The sequence below is a fragment of the Peromyscus maniculatus genome, chromosome 22, assembly GCF_049852395.1.
Source record: "Peromyscus maniculatus bairdii isolate BWxNUB_F1_BW_parent chromosome 22, HU_Pman_BW_mat_3.1, whole genome shotgun sequence".
NCBI classification, from domain to species: Eukaryota; Metazoa; Chordata; class Mammalia; order Rodentia; family Cricetidae; genus Peromyscus; species Peromyscus maniculatus.
This window is the reverse complement of record NC_134873.1, coordinates 4,629,167-4,637,365: the sequence shown is the minus strand read 5'-3', so window position 1 is coordinate 4,637,365 and position 8,199 is coordinate 4,629,167.

Sequence of the window (8,199 nt, the reverse complement as noted above, 5' to 3'; positions counted from 1 at the left end):
CCATTCAGCCAGGCTGTAGCTCAAGACACTCACCAAGCACTTTCCAGTTCACAAATTCTGTTTTCCAAGCTGGAAGCAAGCCTGGAGTGCCCCCAAAAGACCCTGCGTCCCCGCATTGGAGGTGGTGGACGCTTTGAAGAGTAGTCCTAGGCAGAGGTCCCAAGGTCACTGATGTCATACCCTCACAAAGGCTTGTGGAGCTCCAGTCTCTTACTCACTCTCAGCCCCTGTTTTTGTCTTGTTTTGTGTTTGAGACAGGGTCTTATGAGGAAGTCCAGGCTAGGTTCAACTTCATGGCAATTCTCCTGCCTCAACCCACTGAGTGCTGGGTTGGCAGGTGTGTGCCACTATTCCCAGGTCTCTCTCTTTTGTTTCTTGGCTGCAAGATGAATAGGATGCTCCACTACACACATCCTGCTTCACTACAAACTAATTAATCTTGAACTCCCAAAACTCTGAGTCAAAATAAGCCACTTCCCAGGCATTATAGTAACCGAAAATGTTCTACTCAGGGCTCAGACTCCTCGCCCTAGAACTAAAGCTCCAGGACTGAGGATGTGACTCACGGATAGAGACCCCCAGTGAGGGCTGGGGGCGTGGTCAGGAGTGGAGCCCCGCCTAGAATCCCCAGTGAGGGGCTGGGGGCGAGGTCAGGGTGGAGCCCCGCCCAGAATCCCCAGTGAGGGGCTGGGGGCGTGGTCAGGGTGGAGCCCCGCCCAGAATCCCCAGTGAGGGGCTGGGGGCGTGGTCGGGGATTCCCTGATTAAAGTCCCCCAGTGAGGGCTGGGGTGTGTGATGATAGTAGCGAGCTTCCCTACCACACACGATGCCCACAGTTAATCCCCAGCACCCTCTCTACCATGCAAGGCACACAACATAAGATCCTCGGGCCAAGAGTCTCTGTGGTACTTAACACAACACTTACTAGAGAGCACCATTCAATAAATTCATCCTGAGTTACTGACCATCCCTTATCCTAGTAACTAGTCTCCTACTCCAGGACCTCCAGGCTCTGGCCAAATCTGTTCTATCAAACGGGACCCTGGTGTCCAGTACCATCACATCTGTTTCCAGACACACCCTGCAAACCTTAAACAAAACGCTGCAGCTGTATGCAGTGGTGTATACAAGTACCAAGGGGTCAGGAGGCTGAGACAGGAGATTGAGTATGAGCCTGGGTTACATAGTGAGTTCCTGGCCAGCCAGGATTACGAAAATTAAATGAATAAAACAATATCAGATTTCCCTCGTATCTTCACCCCAGGTGAGGAAGTGAGGCACTTGAGTCCATCCTGATGACAAGGCCTGCTGCTTAGCAACCTTGTCATCATAATCTCAGCCCCCTAATAATAGGTTGGTAACTTTGGTAACAGAACCCAGACACAAGGAAATTGAACCCATCTCCCTAGAAACAGGACCCCAGACCTATCCACATTCAGCCAGCCCCTAGCAACAGAACCTCAGGCTTAGCGTTCTCCACCCTTGGCAACACAATCCCAGCCCCTAGCAACAGGATCCCAGCCTAGCAACACTGTCTCAGCCCCTAGCAACATGATCCCAGCCTAGCAACATCATCCCAGCCCCTAGCAACAAGATCCCAGTCTAGCAACATCATCCCAGCCCCTAGCAACAGGATCCCAGCCTAGCAACATCATCCCAGCCCCTAGCAACAGGATCCCAGCCTATCAACATGGTCCCAGCCAACAGTGCCAACTCCTGAGTGGGTAACACAACCCTGCCACAGGGAGACCGTGAGTGCGTCTTTGGTCTCCAGTGCCTGCACCCTGGCACTGGCCAAAGCTCCCTAAGTGAGACTCGTGATTGACAAGTAAATGAGAATCGAAGTTCCCTCAGCTCCAAAGGCCCCTGCAGCCCTTGCATCCTCCGTTGAGAGTGCTGAGGACTGAGTGCCCAGGTGCCTGGCTTCCGTAGTTTTGTGGACCGCATCCTTGACCCGCAGCATGATGGGAAATGTAGTTCAGTCATGGTGGTGGCACGGGACTCCAGGGAACTGAGGACTTGGCTGAGACCACAGGGAAGGGCTGTTTGTGTGGGTGGGGCCAAGTGTGGAGAGGTGGGAGGAAGGTGTTGCTGAGGCCATAGGTGTGTTCTCCGCAGGTGGGGAGGGCTAGAGAAAGCTGATCTCTGATGGGTGGGGCGTGTGGAGTCCGTAGGTCAAAGGCTGAGGGAAAGGCCCGGGTGCTGGTGGGTAGGGTGTGGAGGGGAGGGCCAGGAACTGTTACAGGCTGGAAACCAGACTCTACTCCTCTGTAAGGCTAGGTTGGAGTGGAGTTAGGGTGGGGTTGGGGTTGAAGTGAGGGTAGGGTGGGGTTGGGGTTGAGGTAGAAGGTGGGGCACGTCTCTAATCCCAGCACTCGGGAGGCAGAGGTGGGAGATCTCTGTGAGTTTGAGGCCAGCCTGGGCTACAGAGTGAGATCCAGGACAGCCAGGGCTACACAGAGAAACCCTGTCTGGAAAAACCAAAGAAGGGGGAGGAGGAGAATGAGGAGGAAGAGGAGGGGGAGGAGGAGGAAGAGAGGGAGGAAGAGGAGGAGGAGGGGAGGAGGAGGAGAATGAGGAGGAGGGGGAGGAAGGGGAGGAAGAGAGGGAGGAGGAGGAGAATGAGGAGGAGGAGGAGGAAAGTGAGGAGGAGGAGGAGGGGGAGGAAGAAGAGGAAGGGGAGGAGGAGAATGAGGAGGAGGAGGAAGGGGAGGAGGAGGAGGCGGCGGCTAGGCTAGCGTCAGGTTAAATGTCTGATGCTCCTGCTTTGTGCCACTAAACCCTGGCAACCCTTCTCATTGCTGTGTCCACCGTCAACCACGTGAGTTCTGAGGGGTCCCCAGAACACTGGTCCAGTCAGGGCCACCACTGGAGTGTGTCTCAAGTGAGGGCCAGCATGGCGTCCCCGGCATGAAACAATCCATAGGAGACCTGAGATCAGGGCTTCAGGTTGTTCAGTCAAATGGTGGGTGGTTCTGAAAGCCAGGCCCTGTCAGGTCCTGCTCAGGGGTCCCCAGTCCACTTGTGACCCCCTACCCAGGCCCGCCTGGGCCCACCCCTGGGCAAAGCCAGCACCCACCAAACAGTTATCACCGCGTCAGGGCACTCTGGTCCTCTAACAGGCGTGAGGGGTCACCAGAGAGTCCCTTAGGCTCCCAGCCTCTAGGGCCAGGTTTGTCCTCAGAGGTTACTGACCCCGGCAACCTTGCAGGGCATAGCTTTTGTCTTGGATATCAGGCTGCTGTGGGGCCCCCAGACCAGTGCTCCCTGAGACAACCCTTCACTAACTCAGGGGACAGACCCCGAGGAAGGGATAAGCGGCCTGGGGTGAGTGAGGACTGAGGGGTGGTTTCGGATCTGAGGAGGAACTGCAGCCAGCCCATCCATCCCAGGCCAGCAGGTGTCACTATCAGCCTGGCCAGGAACCTGAGATGCGTTTGGCCGGCCAGACCCACCCCACAGGAGTCCTCAAAGCCAGAACTGGGCTTCCCTGGCCTCTGTGACTCCTGACATCTCCAAGTTCAGGCAATCCAGGGCCAGGCTGGCGGACCTCCTCCTGCCCCTCCAGATGGAAGGCAGCAGGCAGCATGAAGTCCCTCAGGCTGGCAGGTCCTGTGACAGCTTCCCCCACCCCCACCTCATTCTGCAAATGACAGAGACAGGCAGAGCAAACTTTTCTGACAGCATTGCTTACGATTTATTGGCGCCTCCCTCCAGGCCCAGCACAGCTCAGACAGGTGATTTCAGGGACACAAGGTCCATGCGGATTGGAATCAGGTGTCCCACCATGGACGGTGGGTAACCAGGTCTAGTCCTACCTCCATGGGTGGTCTGTACAGGAGGGAGTGTCTGTCTGTCTGTGTGTCTCAAGAGTGCACTAGAATGTGCTTGTTGCTTTTAAAGGTTTGGTTGTTATTTTATCCTTTTTTTATTATCCCTTTTTATTTTAATGTGCATTGGTATTTTGCTTGCATGTATGTCTGTGTGAGGGTGTCAGATCCCCTGGAACTGGAGTCATGGTGAAAAGGACCAGGCAGACGCCATACAGGCTGTCAGTCTTCTCTGAGAGACCTCAGTGCTGACGTGCTGGTACTTGGGCTGTCTGTGTAAACGTTACTTGTTTCTGTCTACTCACCTCCCTTCCTTCCCTGAAGAGAAGGAGAGAGGCCCAGCAAGGGCCGCCTCCCTCCCTCGGGAGGTAGAGGCAGGTGGATCTCTGAGTTTGAGGCCAGCCTGTTCTACAGAGTGAGTTCCAGGATAAACAGAGCTACATGGAGAAACCTTGTCTCAGAAAACCAAAATAAATACATAAATAAGTGGGGCCTGGAGAGATGGTTCAGAGGTTAAGAGCACTGGCTGCTCTTCCAGAGGTCCTGAGTTCAATTCCCAGCAACCACATGGTGGCTCCCAATCATCTGTAATGAGATCTGGTGCCCTCTTCTGGCTAGCAGGGATACATGCAGACAGAACACTGTATACATAATACATAAATAAATAAATAAATAAATAAATAAATAAATAAATAAATAAATAAATAAATAAATAAGCGGTGGCCTAGTAGACTCGGACAGGACCCAGGAAGTTCTGTCTGTGTCTCCATCTCCTGGCCCAGCCACTGTGATGCCCTGTGTCACACAGGTTCCAAAGGTTCATAGTTGTAAAAATGCCTGTCTACTCTGCAGGTGTGAATGAAAATGTGGCCACATGTATGTTTGGTTTCGAATGTCTGAGTTTGCATGTCCTCTGTGTTAAGGAATACAAGTTAATACTGGTCATCTGGCTATCTAGATACTAGTTTAAAGCATAAACTGTTAATGCTTATTTATTTAATTATAAGCTATTTAAATAAGAAGAAAAAACAGAATCTGAGAGATGCATTTGACTAATAATATATCTATAGGATAACAAATTGGCCTGGTTGTTGTTACCAAACTTAGAGATGTTTTCAAGATTAGGCCGAGATTTGTCTGGCTCAGATGTATTTAATAGATAATGGTCCTCAAACCTGTCAAAGATCTGATGCATATGACATTTAAATTATTTGATAAAAAGCTTACTATAGCGAACAGAGACTCCTAGCTCCTAGCAATGACTCCCAAAGTCTCCAAAGAAGATATGGAACAACGACAAGAAGACTCCACCTGAATTGCAGACAGCACCGACCACTGGGCAAGATGCCCCGACTCAACCCCTGCTGCCAGGGATCCGGCCCAGAATGGACAAATGAGACACTGACAAGATAAGATCAGTCTTTCCCAAGTTGCTCCTCCACAGGAGAACTTCCATGTTATGGGCCCGGCCGTCAAGACTGATGCTGTCCTGACACCTGTCCTGCCAACGCTGTGAAGACTACAGGAGCCTGGGGTGATGGCGGTCTGGGTAATGGATAGTCTTTTTTAATAGACTTGGAAGTCTGCACTCAGGTAAAATTTATCTTCTCGGATCTCTGATGGCATTGATGACTGGGCTAGCTATAACTTGGTCAGCTTAGCAACATCAGACAACCTTCCACAAGGTTGCAGCCACTTCATTAATTAATTCATCAATGCATTAATTAATTAAAAGCTACTAAGTCTCAGAGAGAGAGAGAGAGAGAGAGAGAGAGAGAGAAACTGGTTCTAAATATAGACTTATAGATGCTTTTCATCAGGCCAAAAACATTTCAGTCTAATCTATACCTGGCTCTCTAGATAGAAAAGACAGTATGGATTTGGATTTCAGGGCAAATTGATAATACTACAATTACCCAGACTATGGTTCTGAAGTTCATAAATTTTAACTCCTGTTCCTAGTTTATATCTTTCTCAACAGGTTTCCACTTGGCTGACAGACACATCCAAGCATCATTTGCTGACGAGCCCTGAACTTGCTGAAAGCTGATATGGACCAGTTCAGCCGATATACATGCCATCTCTTCAGCTGGTCAATAAAATGTTAACATTCTGGCTTTCCAGGGCCCTGACAACAATGTCCCAAGGTCAGCAGGAAGTAATTACAGAAGAGAAAACATCACTCTTGTCCGTCCCCCCACCCCCGGAATGTTAGATCAAAAGGGAATTTCTTGTCATAGGGGACCTGAGATAAAATAATAACTGGTCCCCATTCTCATTTCCGAGTTCCTTCAGGATAAGGAACTCTGTCAGCCATCACAGGGTTTGGCCCTTCTGCTTCTGCTAATTACTGTTGGCTCTTATGTCACTGATGTCTTAACTCAATGATGATTCGTGTCTGGGTACCACTAAACTGAGGATGCTAGAATCCCACTATCAGCCCCTGAACCCATGACACACTTGCAGATGGCAACAACCGAGTAAGGGGAGGCTCACTTTGCCGTTGATGATGGAAAACCTCTTACATCCTGGTCCAGTTAGTCTCCAAAATTATCTAATACCCTGGTGATAAAGTCTTTTACCAAAACAAAACACCTCCAAGGTTGGAGATGATACACCACTCGAAGGGGGAATGAAAGGACTAAGTAGATGCCATAACAGGCTGCTCAGTCTTCTCTCAGAGATCAGGCCTCAAGTTCAGTTTCCTGAGACTGAGCAAGCAGTCTCTGGGAGGGCCATGACATAGTCCTTGCAGTAGCTCCCTTTCTGCACGTACTCTGACTGCTCAAGGTTCAGCCAGTTGTTTACTGTCTGGGACCCCTCACCAAAGTGTGAGGCCAGCCAGCCTCCATGGCAGCTCAAGGACAGAGCCTGGGACTTGTCCAGGCCTGTCCCAAAATGATAACTGTAACCCCCAACCAGTAAATTCAAAGGTCACACCCCTCACCCAATCATATGATGCAAAGGCTTGTGCCACCCTGTTTGCGGTTTTTCCCTTTAAAAACCCCTCACCCTGAGAGCTCAGGGCCGTCCTCCTCCACCTGGCTAGCCAGTGTGTTGGACACAGATCAAGCCTGGGCTTGCTTGTTATCAATAAACCCCTGTGTGTTTTACATCAGATATTGGTTCTGTGGTGGTCTTGCTCAGGGGTCTTGCGATGTTGGCACAACACCAGAGCCAGGGTCCTCTGGAAGAGCAGCCAGTGCTCTTAGCCTATGAGCCATATCTCCACCCACCTCCTTTTTGTCTGTTTGTTTTTATCTGTTTGCTTAATATTTATTTAATTTTGGCCTTTCTACATAGTCCTGGATGTCTAGGAACTCACTCTGTAGCCCAGGCTGGCCTTGAACTCAGAGATCCACCTGCCTCTGCCTCCTGAATGCTGGGATTAAAGGCGTGAGCCACCATCGCCCTGACAGCTCTGTATCTATGTGTACGGGGTGGGGGGGTGCATCTAAGTTTGAGTGACCTCAGAGGCTAGAAGAGAACGTTGGATGCCCCTGGAACTAGATTTACAGAGCTACCTGACCTGCGTGCTTAGGACTCAGGTCCTCTGAAGAGGAGTATGTGCTCTTAACCACTGAGCCATCTCTCCAGCCCCTGACACTGTCCTCTCAAAGTCCAACTTCCAGCTGGCCCCCACCTCTTCATGCTCCACAGGGCCAGACCACCCCGGGCCAGGGACCCCAGCCAGTCTCTTGCCACCCTGGCCTCTGGAAACCACTCTGAAGGAGCCAGGAACGGTGAGCATGCAAGATTGATGAGTGAGTGAGGGCCAGCGGAAGGGCCAGTGTTGGAGCAAGGCTACCTTCTGGAACCTTCCTCGCGCTGTAGGCAGGGGAGCCAGGATGTCAGGTCTCCTGAGAAGGCTGGACCTCTGTGGAGAGGGGGGCTTCCTGTGACGCCAGGAGGACTTCCTTCTTGTAGGACAATGGCGGGAAGGGGGGTCGGGCCCTGGACTTGCAGAGAAGGACAGGAGGTGCCCGGGGGCCACGGAGAGCACAACAGAGTCCTACTGGCCCTTGGCCCCAGTGGGGACAGACAGTCCCAGTGGGGACAGACAGCCCCAGTGGGGACAGACAGCCCCTGAGCCACCAGCACTCCAGGCCCTCACTGTGTCTGCCTGTGCCTCTGCACCTCCCTCTGTCTCTGTTTCCTAGTTTTCTGAACTGTCTCTCTCTGTCTCTGTCCCTCTCTGTCCTCTGTCTCTGTGTGTCCCCTCTCTGTCCCTCTCCCCGCCCCGCCCCTCCTTTTCTCCTGGTCTCCCCACTCCTCCTCCCCCCTCTGGCTGGCCCACAGTTGTCCCCTCTGCACTGTGGCTCGGGCTCCTGCTCGCTCTCCCCCACCGTGAACAGGATGCCCCACTGTC